At 42.4% G+C, this 17,661-nt stretch overlaps 1 long non-coding RNA gene and 1 pseudogene across 2 annotated transcripts in view; one reads left to right on the top strand and one right to left on the bottom strand.

The window, feature by feature from the left end:
• Positions 1-1,313: 1,313 nt before the first annotated feature.
• On the bottom strand, positions 1,314-1,764 carry LOC129476397 (ubiquitin-ribosomal protein eS31 fusion protein-like; annotated as a pseudogene).
• Positions 1,765-12,709: 10,945 nt separating this feature from the next.
• Positions 12,710-17,661, top strand: part of LOC134736072 (uncharacterized) — a 260,798-nt gene continuing 255,846 nt past the window's right edge. For both annotated transcript variants that reach the window (XR_010119767.1, XR_010119768.1), the window contains exon 1: positions 12,710-12,884. This is a non-coding gene — a long non-coding RNA (uncharacterized lncRNA). The remainder of the gene's footprint in view (positions 12,885-17,661) is intronic.

Raw genomic sequence — 17,661 nt, 5'->3', positions numbered from 1 at the left:
GAAGAACTTGCTTGGGGCCAAGCATCCTGGCAAGCTAGGTATTGCAAAACCATAATGTCAAAAATTTGAAACAATTCCACAAGCCCAAACCTGACCAAAAGCCTAACCTGGGAAGTGCAAGCATGCTCCCGTGGGAATGAATCAAGTGACAGAAGCAACTATCAGCACCCTCGTGCCCCGTGCAGAGAGGCCAAACACCCGCCAGTAGGCGCTTTCCATCTGGCGTCACCCGAAACCAGGACTCTGTAACAAATAAACATTTATGTTCTGATATTCTTTATATGCAGTGTCCACTAGCCTGGCACCACCTCACACACCCTCTCTCCAACCTGCTGGCTCTCCCTCTTTTGGAAGGTACCAATTCCCAGTTTTCTGACTTCGTTCCTTCAATAAGGGAAGCTCTCTCTGCAGTTCCCAGCCCATGCGGCATTGGCATTTCCAGCGAGATGCATTCCCCCTCTGCCTACCCTGTCCCCACCTTCTGAGGTGAGATCCAGTTGCTACCACTCCTCTCTGCAGCCTGGACAGCTTCTCTGTCGTTCTGCTGGAGACATTGGAGGCAGTTAGAAGGGGAAAGTGGAAGAAGAGTCCAGCCAAAAAGAGTACTTTTTGGGGCAGGACAGGTGAATGAGGAAACTGGAACTTAATTTTCTGTTGATTCCTCGTTTTTTAGAACTTTCTATTTGGGGAAGTTGGTTCAAATAAGTGAATTTTTCTTAATTAGAGGCTACCCTGGGAATCCCAAGAAAAGACATGGCCCTTGATATTGATGTACCCCTAGACCTTTGGGATAGATGGGCAAGTAGACAGATGTGTTCAATGGAGGGATTTTACATGGCAAACAGCAGTACACACAGACAGCCCAGAGCTCAGTATCTGAGGCATTCGGGTTAGGGAGGGGCTCTTGAAGAAGCAAAGACTCAAGGCAACCCCTGGAAGGGGCTCAGGATTTAGACTCCTGCATAAGCATTTCTCAGGAAGTTGGGAGATAACAGCCTTTGTGTGTGTGTGTGTGTGTGTGTGTGTGTGCACGCCTGCACATGTAAACTTAGGGTGTTTGAATGTAGGGCGTGGGGGGGAGTTCCTGTTGGTTTGGAGTTAGTAGATTATAAGGTGCGAGGTTGGGAGGGAAGGAAGTAATGCCAAAGAGGTGAGAAGGGACTAAGACACCAAAGTCCTCCTTCCCCTGCCTTCCCTGAGTCCTGGAGGAAGTCAGGAGGCTTTTCTGCTAGCTCCGAACATAACCACCACTAAAGGTGAGCAGCTTCTCCTTGTCAGTGCTCGGCTCATGTCTCTTATTAACTCATACATGATTACTTGTCTGGTTTGTTGAAGCAATAAGACAACATTTGCCACAATAATTCCTGTCAAAGTGGCTGGCCATAAAACCTCCTGCACCACATCCATCTAAAAGGCACTTCCCATAAAGGCAACCAATTTTGCCATTGTCATGCACCTTGGAGTATTTCAGGACAGCCAGCTTAACCTTCTTTCTGTAATGCATATTCTTTTTGGCAATGGCGTAAGGCTTCTTCATTTTCTTAGCCCATGAAATCTCAACACATGATGAAGAGTGGACTCCTCTTGAATATTGTAGTCAGACAAAGTACGTCCATCTTCCAGTTGCTTGACAGCAAAGATCAGTCTTTGCTGGTCAGGAGAAATTCCTTCCTTATCCTGGGTCTTGGCCTTTACATTTTCTATTGTATCCAATGGTTCAGTGTTGAGAATGATGGTCTTCTCCATTTTTACAAAGATCTGCATTTTTAAAAATCCAAAAAGTATTTATTACACTCCCACTCTGAGGCAGGTGCTGTAACGTTTTCTAGGAATACAAGGACCATCAAAACTAGATGGGTTCCTACCTCAGTGGTTAAATAATTACACAAGTAAATGTGAATTTACAACTCTTCTAAGTGCAGTGAAGGATACAGATACATGAATATGTATACATTTATACATACAAATATATATGCAAGTATATGTATCTTATAAGGGGATTTGACTCAGTCTTGGGGGAGAGATGGTTCATTTGAAGAAGTGACATTCCAGTTGATATTTTGAAAGTGTTAACTAAGAGTTAACTAGGGAATACTTGGGTATGCATGTGGCAGGCCAGGCCTCACTAACAGCTGAGCAGCAGGCCTCCGTAACAACTGTTTCAGCACCGACTGAGTGGTGAAGTTAAATATTAAAAGCTGAAAGAGCCAGTGTCCTTATACAAAGGCTGGAATGTAACAAAAGCCCACCAAGAGTTCTGCCCAGGCCTCTCCTGGGCCTTGAAGCATGATAAGATAATGAAGGAATTCTTAACAGGATCCTTTTAGGATTAAAGAGTTTTATTGGGGGTCTGAAGAAACTCCCCAGGCCTCCACAAACAAGTTTATTGGGGGTCTGAAGAAACTCCCCAAACCTCCATTCTTTAGCAGGAGACAAGATAAGGGTAATCACCCCAGCACCTGGACCCATCTAGATTAAGTCAATTCACTGAGGCTCCAGAGGAAGGTCTCCAGGACTCAGACCTTAGTTATGGATTAGAAGAAGTTAATCAGTTATAGCTTTAGATGAATACACACTTAGACGTAGACATATAGCTTAGAAGGCATATAAGCTCTGGAAAAGTTTGTAATTTTGAGTTGGTCTAGTGATAATTTCTAGGTCTTCTCCCTGCACCCGGTTACAGAAATGAAAACTCTCTTCTCTCCCAGTTCATCTCCATCTCATTATTGGGCCACGAGAATAAGCAGCCTGACCATTGGTTTGGTCCGGGAATATGCATGTTTAGGGGCTGGGGATATAGGAGAGAGCCAAAGCCAGCCAGCCGAGGGAAAAGTGGGAGCACAAAAGAGATGAGACTGGAGGAGACTGACCTCGCTGGGTTTCGAGAAATGAGGTGCACAGTTTTGTCTTTGAAAATCTGCCTTTTCGTGGTGGTTCCACTGCAGATGGCAGAGGAAAAAGGAAGAACACTATGCAGACCCACGAGGCTGCCCTAGGACTCTTTTCCCCTCTTCCTGCATTGTATCCTTACTTTTTCATAAAAATGCCACTGAGAATCAGTGTAGAATTAACTTTGAAATCAGAATGTTGGTGTTTTCAATGGCATGATTTTGGGAAAATAACACCTGAGAACCTCAGTTTTCTCAAAATTAGAATGGAGATCGTAATATCTATAAGATTAAATGAAATCACATATGACCAGACATAACAGGTGGTCAACAGATGGAAGCTTATTGCTATTCCCAAATGATTGGTGATTAACTGATGTTCTAGACCAGGGATCAACAAACATTTTCTGCAAAAGCCAGGTAGTAAATGTATTCCACTTTTTGGGCCATATGCTATCTGTCTCAATGGCTCAATTCTGCTGCTGCAGCAGGAAAACAGCCGTGGACAGTATGTCATGAATGGGCATGACTGTGTTTTAATAAAACTTTATTTATAAACATGAGCAGTGGGCCACATTTGGCCCATGAACATAGTTTGCCGACCCCCATTTAGAATATTTTCTGTGGGTCACGATATCCAATGTATGCTATTAAGCAGTCTGTCTTAGTTGCTGTCACATATATAACAATCCAGTAACCCTGCAAGGTAGGTATTACTGCCTCTCCTTTACAACTAAAGCTCAATGATGTTAAGAAATTCATTTCCAATCACACAATCAGCAGTTGCTGCAAAATGAACCCCCGAGTCTCTAATTTCCTTGAGCTTAAGCTGGTTTCCTTATTGTGTTTCCTTCTTATCTTGGTGTTTAATGCTCCTTGGTTATCCTGATGTTCTTGGAGGAACATAGATGCCCATTATTCTTATGGCACAGATATTTCTAACCTAAACTCTTTCCTCAGGCCACCTCTAGGGCTGCTGGATTTTGCATTTTTCTTCCCAGGTTTTTTAGCATATGCTCCCTGGGCTTTCTCTCTGCTGCTCTGTCCACATCCATCACATCCCACCTACGTGAAGCTCACACATATAATTCTTCTTGGCTGGTGATTTCCAGTTTTTCAGGTTTCCCACATCAGAGGTGACTGCCCTGGAGCAGGCTTCTTAGCTTTTAATTTTATTTCGGCTGGACGGTAGATGAAACGGGGGGCGGGGGGGGAGGTCTTGGCAGGCAGCTGGAGGGAGGGTTGCATGCAAACTTTTTAAATTTGCACGAAGCCATATAACAGGTCTGAGATTGGCAATGAAATTCTGCTTTGGGGATATTCGGATGCAGAAGAAAACACAACGTGAACCCAATTTATTTTCTTCTGACACCTCTAAAACTATATTTCATACTTGCTGCTTTTTATCACCTCTGAGCAGTGGATTGCATGGATGCCTGGGGCTGATGGCCCTCCAGGATGCGAGTTTCCCTGGAAGCCAGAGAGAGAGAGCAGACACTAAATTCAGAGTCAAACACAATGACAGAAATAGCAAAAATCAAAGGTTCATGTCAGACCCGAGCCCTGGGCAACTTCTTGAGTTTTCTACTTGGCGGTCAAGTTAAGCCTTTAGAATGCTTTCAAAGGTGTCCCTTCTTCAGGGTACAATTTATTACATTTCTATTAAAATACAGGGCCGCCTCTTTCAGACTTCTGTGGCCGAAGGGGGCGATTGTCATCTGCTGTGGTTTTTCACTGTAATGAAAGCATAACTGGGAAGACCCAGCGCTGGGCCCCTGGGCTGTACAGGATTGGAGGTGGTAGGTGCACTCCACATGGAGCTCTCAGTGAACGTGAAAGGTCCCGCTGAGGGCAGTTTGTAGGGCTGTTACAGGAAAGGGGTCCGGATCCAGACCCCAAGAGAGGGTTCTTGGATCTCGCACAAGAAAGAATTCAGGGCAAATCTGCAGAGTAAATTGAAAGCGAGTTTATTAAGAAAGGAGAGGAATAAAAGAATGGCTATTCTAATCATAGACAGGTCAGCCCCGAGGGCTGCTGGTTGCCCATTTTTATGGTTATTTCTTGATGATATGCTAAACAAGGGGTGGATTATTCATGCCTCCCCTTTTTAGACCATATAGCATAACTTCCTAACGTTGCCATAGCATTTCTAAACTGGCATGGTGCTGGTGGGAGTGTAGCAGTGAAGTCGACCAGAGGTCACTCTCTTCACCATCTTGGTTTTGGTGGGATTTGATTGGCTTCTTTACTGCAACCTGTTGCATCAGCAAGGTCTTTGTGACCTGTATGTTGTGCCGACCTCCTATCTCACCCTGTGACTTAGGATGCCTTAACCGTCAGGGAATGCAGCCCGGTAGGTTTCAGCCTTATTTTACCCAGATCCTATTCAAGATGGAGTTGCTCTGGTTCACATGCCTCTGACAGAACCACTGAGTCACCCCTCCAGGAAGGTGGGCACTGAGAATTATTACGGGGCAAGAGGCTGCCTCCAGATGGGCCGTGTGGCAGGCCAGGTCTCACTAATACAGGCCTCCATGACAACTGTTCCAGCACTGACTGAGTGGTGAAGTTAAATACTAAAAGCTGATAGAGCCAGTGCCCTCATACAAAGGCTGGAATGTAACAAAAGCCCATCAAGAGTTTTGCTCAGGCCTTTCCTGGGCCTTAAAGCATGAAGATTTTAACAAAGGAATTCTTAGCAGGACCCATTTAGGATTAAACAAGCTTTATTAGGGTTCTGAAGAAACTCCCTAAGTTTCCACAAACAAGCTTTATTGGGGACTAAAGGAACTCCCCAAACCTCCATGACTTAGCAGCACTTGGACCCATCTAGATTAAGTAAACTTACTGAGTCTCCAGAGGAAGGTCTTCAGGACTCAAATCTTAGTTACAGATTAAATGAAGTTAATCGCTTATGTCTTTAGATGAATGCACACTTTACACGTAGATGTATAGCTTAGAAGGTATAGAAGCTCTGGAAACCTTTGTAATTTTGAGTTGGTCTGGCGATAATTTCCAGGCCTTCTCCCTGTAACTGGCTGCAGAAGTAAAAACTCCCTTCTTTTCCAGTTCATCTGCATCTCATTCATTGGTCCTCTAGAATAAGCAGACTGACCCTCAGTTTGGTCTGGGAACAGCCGGGCTGTAGAACGATTTCTGAAGGCTTTTGACCAACCCAAAAGCACTTTTCCATAATAAAACTTGCAAAAATATCAAGTCCATTCATTTTTAAAAGTACCAGCCCCATAATGGTTCAGGCACTGATTTCTTGACTCTATGCTTTCAGTGGGCCAGTTGGTATTGAATCACCTAATTTTGGTTCAGGTGTTTCTGGCATTATATTTGCAAAGCACAGCCTCTGAGTGTACAAATAGTGTGAAACCCAAATTGTGTGAATCCTTAGATAAAATTCCGGTTCTGAAGGCAGGATTTTCCATGGATTCAGAGGCAGTTTCTCCTGCTTACACCCTGAATTTCCTGGAGTCACAAAGCATTTGAATGGTTTTTAAACCTGTACTGATGTAGCACAATCTAATTAATGTACCAGGAGGGTGGTGGCTGGCTCTGGGTGTGGCATTACTTGACTCCTGATTCAAGGAATCTTTTATGATTTACTAATTTATAGGAATTTAGGGAATGTTGGGAAGACATTGAACTAAAATTTAACCCACCTCCACTCCCTGATCTCCTCCCCATTTAATTTTTTTGTACAGCACTTATGGCACTCTATATTTTTCCTTAAAAAATAGAACAGCTATATTGAGATATCATTCATATACCACCCAATTCACCCATTTCATGTGTACAATTGAATGCCTCTTAGTATATTCACAGGTTTGGGCAAACATCAGCACAGTGTATTTTAGATCACTTTCATCACTGCCCAAAATAAACCCCATACTCATTAGCTCCTTCTTTTCCTTCCCCTCTCCAGTCTCTGGCAGCCAATAGTCTGTCTTTCTGTCTTGATGGATTTGCCTATTCTGGACACTTCAAATAAATGGAATCATATGACCTGTGACTGAAACCACCTTTGCAAAAATCATAACTGAGAAAATTATGACAGTGAAAGACATCAGACCTAGCTGATATCATCTTGTTTCTAACTGTTACCAGTGGAGGGTGTCCAGGTTCTTGGCATCTTGAACAAAAAATTGGACAAAATGCACACACAAAGCAAGGAAGGAATAAAGGGATTTATTGAAAACGAAAGTACACTCCACAGTGTGGAAGTGGGCCCGAGCATAGGGGATCAAGGGTCGTGTTACAGAATTTTGGGGAATTTAAATACCCTCTAGACGATTCCATTGGTTACTTGGGGTACGCCCTATGTAAATGAAGAGGATGAAGTAAAGTTACAAAGTTATTTACTTGGCCTACGCCCTATGGAGAGGATATTTCTGGTCGTAGCTGAAGTGTGAATCAGCCTTCTGTTTCTTGCCTCCAGATTCTATTTTCTTGCCTCATAACCTCTAAACTGTCCTTATTCATTACTGGGCGTAGGCTGAACTGGCTTTGGGAAGGAATTTAATATATAGTTTAAATAATAGCCCTTCCTGAAAGGCTAAACTGTTCTTGTAAAACAAATGAAAGACCACCAGCCACCAAGTCAAGATGAAAGGGGCTGGAGTTCTAAATATTACCAGCTATTATTCCAGAGATCATAAAATTTGCAACTTCCCCAATTACTCTTGAAGGTAACATCACTATTGTGAGCCTAAGACCAACATTTTGAGATTTTTTTTCATGTTTTTGCATTTCTAACAACCGAATGGCCCCACCCGGACCTGCCAACCAGTTCTGTGGCCCCTACCCAGGAACTGACTCAGCAGAAGAGAACAGCTTCGCTCCCTATGATTTCATCCCCAAGCCAACCAATCAACACTCCCGATTCACTGTCCCCCTACCCACCAAATTATCCTAAAAACTCTGATCCCCAAGTTCTTGGGGACACTGATTTGAGTAATAATAAAACTCCGTTCTCCCGCACAGCCAGCTTTGCGTGAATTACTCTTTCTCTATTGCAATTCCTCTGTCTTGATAAATCGGCTATGTCTAGGCAGCGGGCAAGGTGAACCCTTTGGGCAGTTACATGACCTTTTGTGCCTGGCTTCTTTCACTGAACCTCGTGTTTTCAAGGTTCTGCCATGTTGCCAATGTATCAGAACATCATTCCTTTTTGTGGCTGGATCATATTCCATTGTATGGATGGACCACATTTTGTTTATCCTTTCGCCAGGCAATGGACATTTGTGTTGTTTCCACCTCTTGGCTATTATGAATAATACTACCTTTGCAAAAGTATGACAGTGAGAGAAATCTGACATGGCTGACTGTGTCCTGCTTGTAGCCTCACAGGTTGGCCATTTTTGCTCATTCCTGGGCATGGGCCAAGCTAACTTTGGGACAAATTTGGCTTATAGTTTAAATGATAATAGCCCTTCCCCCAAACTAAACTGTTTTTGGAAAACTGATGAAAAGCCACCAAGTTAGAAGGATGAGAGGGGCTTGAATTCCAAATAATTACCAGGCATCATTCTGGAGGTTGCAAGATTTGCAACTTCCCCAATTACTCCTGCAGATAACATCACTATGGCAGGACCTAAGATTGGCCTTTTGAGATGTCTTTTCAGGTTTTTGCATTTCTGACAATCAGATGGCCCCACCTGGACCCGTGACTCAAGCAGTCTTGTAGCCCCCACCCAGAAGTGAACTCAGTGCATGAGAACCACTTACCACACCCCTATGATGGCATCCCCAACCAATAGCATGCCCCCTACACTAGTCCCTGCCCACCAAACTATCTTGGAAAAACCTCCAACCTCCAAGCCTTTGGGGATATTGATTTGAGTAATAATTCTGGCATGGCTGACCTCACGCCAGTTAAGCTCTTTCTTTACTGCAATGCCATGTCTGGGTGAGTTTATTTTATATTTGCAGTGGGCGGGAGGAACACATTAGGCAGTTACACTATGAACACCTGTGTACACATTGTGTGTGTGTGTGTGTGTGTGTGTGGCTCCGTAAGTTCTCATTTCTCTTGGGTATATGCTTGTGTGTATGTGTGTATTTGTGTGTGTGTGTGTATGTGTGTGTCTCCATAAGTTCTCATTTCTCTTGGGTATATGCATGTGTATATATGTGTGTGTATGTGTGTATGTATCCATAAGTTCTCATTTCTCTTGGGTGTGTGTGTGTGTGTGTGTGTGTGTCTGTAAGTCCTCATTTCTTTTGGGTGTAATCCTAGGAACAGAATTGCCAGTCACCATGAAGGCCTGGACTTTGGCTGCATTGTTTATTCTGCCCGGCATCTAGCAGATGTGCACCAAACTCTTGTAAAATGAATATATGAATTTTAAAATCCTAATCGGAAGGTCTGTGTCCAGTCCTTGCCTTTTTTCCAATTGACTCTACGATTTGGGGAAAGGCAGAAATGTTTCTTGACCTCAATTTTCACATCTCTAAAATTTTGGACTGGAATAGATGATTTCTAAAATGGCCCAAGAAGTAAAATATATGAAATGATGGGGCTGAGGTTACTTTTCCCTTAAAACATAGGGAAAATGAAAAAATAACTTTTAAATCAGGGTTGGGATTTATAGGTTAAAAAGTGGCTTTGTAATTATTTCTAGCTCTTGGAACAGAAGGCATTTTTCCAGTGAGACTCTCTGATGAAACTTAATTTTTTTTATACTAACAATGGCACTAAAAATGCTGTGTCGGCTGATTCAAGAATATGGGAATAACCACGGTAAGAAGCGCTTATTAGTGGATAAGCTATAGCAATAAATATATAGAGAAAGTTTTATTAAACATCTGCCAATTTTAAAACATTGGGGTTTCTTCCTAACCTTTTTAAATCAAAAAACGGAAACATATACAACATAGAGAAAATAATGGCAATGAACATGATGTAACTCAGCTTCAACAGTTCTCAACTGCTGACCAATCTTGTTTCAATTACCCCCCACCAACTGGCTCATTTTGAAGTAATTCCCAGACATCACATCATCTTATCCGTCAATATTTCTGTGCCACATAGGATTTGGGTGAAGATTTGAATTTAGCTGATGCTGAAGCTCAGCTTCAATCCAATTCAACATCAATTTATGGAGCCTTGAGCTTTTGTCGGTCTCATGCTGGGTTGTGTGGGTGATGTGGAGATGAGTATCACACAGCGTCTGTTTTTCATGCTTTCTCTAGTGGGAAATAAAGCACCGTGCAAAGGAGAGAGTGCAGTTTTCCCTTGGTATCTGTGGGGGATTGGCTCCAGGAACCCTGTGGATACCAAAATCCACAGATGTCCAAGTCCCTGTTATAAAATGTCGTGGTACTTGCATATAAACTACACAATCCTCCCATATACTTTAAATCATCTTTATATTACTTAGAATACCTCATACAATGTAAATAGTATGTAAATAGTTGCTATACTCTCTTGTTTACAGAATAATGACAAGAAAAAAAGGACATACGTGTTCAGTACAGACATAATCAGTCTTGTTTTTTTTTTTTTAATTTTCATCCATAGTTGGTTGACTCCTCAGATGCAAAACCCATGGATACAGAGGGCCGGCTGTAGCGCACCTTGAGCGCTGCGAAACTGATAATAGAGCTACCATTGGAGGTGCTAATGGTCAACAACAAAGGAGGAAGTTAATATCGTAAAAGGAGGCCAGGCACTTTGGCTCATGCCAGTAATCTCAGCAATTTGGGAGGCTAAGGCGAGAGCATCTCTTGAGCCCAGGAGTTCAAGACCAGCCTGGGCAACAGAGCAAGACCTCTTCTCTACAAAATATTTAAAACATTAGCCAGGTATGGTGGCACATGCCTGCAGTCTCAGCTCCTGCAGAGGCTAAGGTGGAAGGATCACTTTATCCTAGGAGGTTGAGGCTGCAGTGAGCCATGATTGTACCACTGCACTCTAGCCTTGGTGACAGAACAAGACCCTGTCTCAGAGAAAAGAGAAGAGAAGAGAAGAGGAGAAGGAAGGAAGAAGGGAGGGAGGGAGGGGAGGGGAGAGGAAGGGAGGAGAGGAGAGGAGAGGAAAGAAAGGAAAGGAAGGAAGGAAAGAAAGAAGAAGAAGAGAAGAGAAATGAGAAAAGAACAGAAGAAAAACTACCTATCGGATACTATGCTCATGACCTGGGTTTGCAATGTACCCAAGTAACAAACCTGCACATGTACCCCCTCAATCTAAAATAAATCAGAAAATAAAGAAAAAATATAGTTTTTAAAAGCAGAAGCCAAAGTTCAACTATAGAAAAAAAATTTCATACTGATTATTATAGTTTTAATTCTAGAGCAACTATTTGCCTCTTTTTAAAGAATTGCTTTGACAATTTTTATCGATTCTTTCTCCTTTCTGCTATTTTCAAGCTTTAAAATTTTATTTAAATATAATAAACATATTTCTTTAATTAATTGAAAAAAAACACTGGAAGCCAAGCTTTGCTTAGTCCTCGCCCATCAGCAATGCCCTATTGGCTTTCTGCAGGGACCTAGCATCAATTGTCCGTCTCTGGAAAAGGCTTAGCAGGAACTAGGTGCCTGTTTCATTTTCCAATAAAATGATTCTATTATACATATCTTCCCCCTCATATCCCATTCCTTAAATATGCCTTTTGTGCCTATAGACCAACCATTCATTACCATTTTATGCTATTGTCTTTATTTCCAAAGTGGGAGCAGCTTATTTATCCATTTTATTTTTTATCTACAAGGATTTTGCGGAACAAACCTGCTCAGGATCTAGAACACTATAATTGGCAATTTCACTTGCTTTTTTTCACCAGTATGTTCATTGAGAGTATCTTTTTGAGTGTCCTTCAGATGTGTGTGGAGGAGGTGGTGGGGGACAGAGAGTGACCACCTATAATTCGAGGAGCTAAACAAAATAAAAGAAGATCCTGCATGGTATTTATTTTGAAATACTTTAATCATGGCATGTTAATGTGTGCTGTTGAATGCATGCTAATTTAGCTGTAAGGAGACACACTTTGGAGGGTACCACACTATTACATGACATAACAAATTATGACATTTTATGCATGATAACATTGTGTTATAGCATTTTATAACATTAGGTATAATTAACATAATTTTAATCTAGAAACAACCATCAGCCACCAGTCTTTGTTTCTTGCCCAAAAATGTTTTATCCTCTGCACGTGCTCCTTGATTTCTGCGTATATGGTGTCTGCTTTGAGTTGCTTGGGTTTTTTAAGATGCAAGGATTCCATTAGTGTTAGCAGTTGCTTTGAGGTCCACATCTGGATGTCCTGAGGCTGGTGAATGGACTTGGGAATGGAAAACGGAGCAGTTTTATCAAGAGACAAGAAAGCAAGATTGTAGAATACAATTCACACTTTCTGCTGCACCAACAGTCTTCCCATTTGCTTTTGGCAACTTCTCAGTATCGCGATCACTGACCATCCCTATCTGTAAAAATATTCATTGGCTAAGATGGCCCAGAATTGATTCTTGAAAGGTTTTTAAGTTATTCTTTTATTTTATTATGTCTTTTTTGTTTAAGTCTGAGATGACTGTTGTTCATTTTTTGTTACGTCATCTGTCTTTTATTATAAACATTTTTACCAATCTTTGACCTCGTAGAGTCAACTGTTGCTCTTTTCTCATTCCTTAATGGTGAGTACAATCTGGACAACAATACACATGTATTAAAAACAAATTAAACTAAAATTAAACAAATAGCTACTTTTTTCCAAAAATGTTAACAGCACAGGGAAAAATGAATACAAATACTGTCTACATTGTAAATCCAAGTTGTTCTCTCTCTCTCTCTCTCGTTTTTTAGAAAGAACATTACATGGCATTGCCTACTGAAGATGGGACTTAGCACAAAAACCATCATGGATTCCATCAAAGAGATTATTAACGTCTCAAAACGTCTCCAAGGATACATGATCTACAAAGGACCACAGAGTGCCCTGCAGAATTGGGTTGAAAAACTAAAGAAGGCAAATCGAGTTTATGGTAAGGTTCTGTGTTACTAGACTGCCCTTGAACCCATAGCCATGGAATTTGTTCAAATCCTAGGCATTGTTTAATTGGCATCTTCTGTGTGAGGAATCATCAGTGCCATGTACCACTTTATGATAACCTGGGACTCTGGTCCCAGACTCCAGTGTCCAGGCTAGCAGGGCTGGACCGTGTGAAGGACTTGTTTTGCAAGGACAGGAGGTAGCCAAGGCCTGGAACCCAAACAGGTTCCATGATGTTCTTGAACATCTTCCTGGCAAGTCCATGTTACAAAATGGCAGAGCACAGGCTCAGATTCAGACTGTGGAGCTAGCTCATGCATTGTCTATGCAAGTGCTGACTTTCTCTGCCATGGCGGAGCTTCCTATGGCCAGGCCAGATAAAGGTATCAGCATTTTAGCCTCAGCTGGTAGAGTCTCTTTCTCCTGGCTTTTGGTTTGCCAAGTCACTGTCCAAGTATCTGAGTAGCAACAACACATGGAGACCCAAGCAGAGGTCCCAGGTGGTGACTCCTGGGATGCTCTCACTTTAGTAATGTTGATTTCAGCTTTATATCACTTGCCGTTAATAGTCAAGGTGTCCAAAGTCACAAATTCAAACCCCAATGGAAGAAAATAATAATTTGTTCCACGGGTGCAAAAATACAGTCCGATGTCTCAAATTTATTCCATTGATTATTCTTTAAACTAGAAGAGGTACGTGTCAACACAGAAATGGTCTTTATTATGGAGAACAAATTCCTTGAAGGTGTATACTATTGATTCTAGGTCAACAATGTCATTTTCAGACTTGCAGGGCAGCAAAGTTTTGCTTAAAACTCCCTCTTAGATGATTCCAGCAGTCACCTTAGTGTCTACGTTCTGAAGGTGTCCTTGATACTACATTTTCTGCTCCTCTAAAGTAAGGGGGCAGTCTCTGGTCCCCGTGGTGAGATTGGGTTCTTCCTGCCTGTTCCTGGAGTGGCATGGAGAAAAGAGCATGGATTTGCAGAAGAGACACTTGAGAGAGAGGTAGGAAACTCTGTATTTATTTAAATGCAAGCTTAAATATTGCAAATTTAGTAAAACATGTGGGAAGAGTTCTTTTACAGAGCAATTTTCTGTTGCCTAGGATATAAATCCTTAGAGTCTTTCTGTGCAGTGATTGGCATTTACAAATAAGAACCTTCCCTGTTTTGCAAGGTTACATGTTAGTTAATGTTTGCAATGCCTCTTGAGTGGCTAATTATTTTGTTTATATTCCATGCTCAAAAAATCAGAGGGGAGGAGTTTCACCTCAGGCTTTGGCTCTGAGAACAGTACAGCAGAAGCTTTGATTTTTATCCACAGAAAGTAATAGGGGGTTGAAGTCTCCAAATGACCAGAGGTCAGATGCCCCTTGATGCTATGTTGTTCTTTAAGTGGAACCCACATTCAGAATTCTCTAAGGAAGGAGCTGGGACAGAGGTGCTAAACTTTGCCTCAAAAAAGATCTTCTTGGGTGGCTGGCAAGATGACTGAATAGGAACAGCTCCAGTCTGCAGCTCCCAGTGAGATCAATGCAAAAGGCAGGTGATTTCTGCATTTCCAATTGAGGTACCCAGCTCATCTCATTGGGACTGGTTAGACAGTGGGTGCAGCCCATGGAGGGTGAGCAGAAACAGGGTGGGGCGTTGCCTCACCCAGGAAATGCAAGAGGTTGGGGAACTCCATCCTCTAGCCAAGGGAAGCTGTGAGGGACTGTGCTGTGAGGAATGGTGCATTCTGGCCCAGATTCTATGCTTTTCCCATGGTCTTTGCAACCCGCAGACCAGGAGATTCCCTCAGGTTTCTATACCACCAGGGCCCTGGGTTTCAAGCACAAAACTGGGCAGCCGTTTGGGTAGACACCGAGCTAGCTGCGGGAGATTTTTTTTCATACCCCAGTGGCTCCTGGAATGCAAGCAAGACAGAACCGTTCACTCCACTGGAAAGAGGGCTGAAGCCAGGAAGCCAAGTGGCCTAGATCAGTGGATACCACCCCCATGGAGCCCAGCTAGTTAAGATCCACTGGCTTGAAATTCTCGCTGTTGGCACAGCAGTCTGAAGTCAACCTAGAACACTCGAACTTGGTTTGGAGAGGGGCATCCACCATTACTTACGCTTGAGTAGGCAGTTTTCCCCTCACAGTGTAAACAAAGCTGCTGGGAAGTTCAGATGGGGCAGAGCTCACTGGCTGCAAAGATGCTGCGGCCAGACTGCCTCACTAGATTCCTCCTCTCTGGGCAGGGCATCTCTGAAAGAAAGGCAGCAGCTCAAGTCAGGGGCCTATATATAAAACTCCCATCTCCTTGAGACAGAGCACCTGGGGGAAGGGGCAGCTGTGGGCACAGCTTCAGCATTCCTGCCTGCTGGCTCTGAAGAGAACAGTGGATCTCCCAGCACAGTGCTCAAGCTCTGCTAAGGGTCAGACTGCCTCCTCAAGTGGGTCCTTGACCCCCGTGCCTCCTGACTGGGAGACACCTCCCAGTAGGGGTCAACAGACACCTCATACAGGAGAGCTCTGGCTGGTATCTGGCAGGTGCCCCTCTGGGATGAAGCTTCCAGAGGAAGGAACAGGCAGCAATCTTTGCTGTTCTGCAGCCTCCACTGGTGATACCCAGGCAAATAGGGTCTGGAGTGGACCTCCAGCAAACTCCAGGAGACCTGCAGCAGAGGGGCCTGACTGTTAGAAGAAAAACTAACAAACAGAAAGGAATAGCATCAACATCAACAAAAAGGATGTCCACACAAAAACCCCATCTGAAGGTCACCAACATCAAAGACCAAAGGTAGATAAATCCACAAAGATGAGGAAAAACCAGTGCAAAAAGGCTGAAAATTCCAAAAACCAGAACGCCTCTTCTCCAAAGGATCACAACTCCTCGCCAGCAAGGGAACCAAACTGGACGGAGAATGAATTTGATGAATTGACAGAAGTAGGTTTCAGAAAGTGGGTACAAAACTCCTCTGAGCTAAGGGAGCATGTTCTAACCCAATGGAAGGAAGCTAAGAACCCTGAAAAAAGGTTAAAGGAATTGCTAACTAGAATAACCAGTTTAGAGAAGAACATAAATGATCTGATGGAGCTGAAAAACACAGCATGAGAACTTCATGAAGCATAAACAAGTATCAATAGCTGAATCGATCAAGCAGAAGAAAGGATATCAGAGATTGAAGATCAACTTAATGAAATAAAGTGTGAAGACAAGATTAGAGAAAAAAGAATGAAAAGGAACGAACAAGCCTCCAAGAAATATGGGACTATGTGAAAAGACCTAACTTATATTTGATGGGTGTACCTGAAAATGATGAAGAAAATGGAACCAAGTTGGAAAACACTCTTCAGGTTATTATCCAGGAGAAATTCCCCAACCTAGCAAGATAGGCCAACATTAAAATTCAGGAAATGCAGAGAACACCACAAAGATACTCCTTGAGAAGAGCAACAACCCCAAGACACATAATCATCAGATTCACCAAGGTTGAAATGAAGGAGAAAATGTTAAGGGCAGCCAGAGAGAAAGGTCGGGTTACCCACAAAGGGAAGCCCATCAGACTAACAGTGGATCTCTCTGCAGAAACACTACAAGCCAGAAGAGAGTGGGGGCCAATATTCAACATTCTTAAAGAAAAGAATTTTCAATCCAGAATTTCATATCCAGTCAAACTAAGCTTCATAAGTGAAGGAGAAATAAAATACTTTACAGACAAGCAATTGCTGAGAGATTTTGTCACCACCAGGCCTGCCTTACAAGAGCTCTTGAAGGAAGCACTAAATATGGAAAGGAAAAACCGGTACCAGCCACTGCAAAAACATAGCAAATTGTAAAGACCATTGACACTACGAAGAAACTGCATCAACTACATCAACTAACTGGCAAAATAACCACCTGGCATCATAATGACAGGATCAAATTCACACATAACAATATTAACCTTATATGTAAATGGGCTAAATGTCCCAATAAAAAGACACAGACTGGCAAATTGGATAAAGAGGCAAGACCCATTAGTGTGCTGTATTCAGCATACCCATCTCACATGCAAAGACACACATACGCTCAAAATAAAGAGAGGAAGGAATATTTACCAAGCAAATGGAAAGGAGAAAACAGCAGGGGTTGCAATCCTAGTCTCTGATAAAACAGACTTTAAACCAACAAATCTCAAAAAGGACAAAGAAGGGCATTACATAATGATAAAGGGATCAATTCAACAAGAAGAGCTAACTATCCTAAATATATATGCACCCAATACAGGAGCACCCAGATTCATAAAGCAAGTTCTTAGAGACCTACAAAGACTTAGACTCCCACACAATAATAGTGGGAGACTTTAACACCCCACTGTCAATATTAGACAGATCAACAAGACAGAATATAAACAAGGATATTCAGGACTTGAACTCAGCCCTGGACCAAGCAGACCTGATAGACATCTACAAAACTGTCCACCCCAAATCAACAGAATATACATTCTTCTCAACACCACATTGCACTTATTCTAAAATTGACCATATAATTGGAAGTAAAACACTTCACAAATGCAAAAGAATGGAAATCATAACAAACAGTCTCTCAGACCACAGTGCAATCAAATTAGAACTCAGGATTAAGGAACTCACTCAAAACTGCACAACTACATGGAAACTAAGCAACTTACTTGTAAATGACTACTGGGTAAATAATGAAATTAAGGCAGAAATAAATAAGTTCTTTAAAACCAATGAGAACAAAGACACAACATACAAAAATCTATAGAACACAGCTAAA

This window comes from Symphalangus syndactylus, chromosome X (genome assembly GCF_028878055.3).
Source record: "Symphalangus syndactylus isolate Jambi chromosome X, NHGRI_mSymSyn1-v2.1_pri, whole genome shotgun sequence".
Lineage (NCBI taxonomy): Eukaryota > Metazoa > Chordata > Mammalia > Primates > Hylobatidae > Symphalangus > Symphalangus syndactylus.
This window is presented reverse-complemented; position numbering and strand designations above follow the sequence as displayed.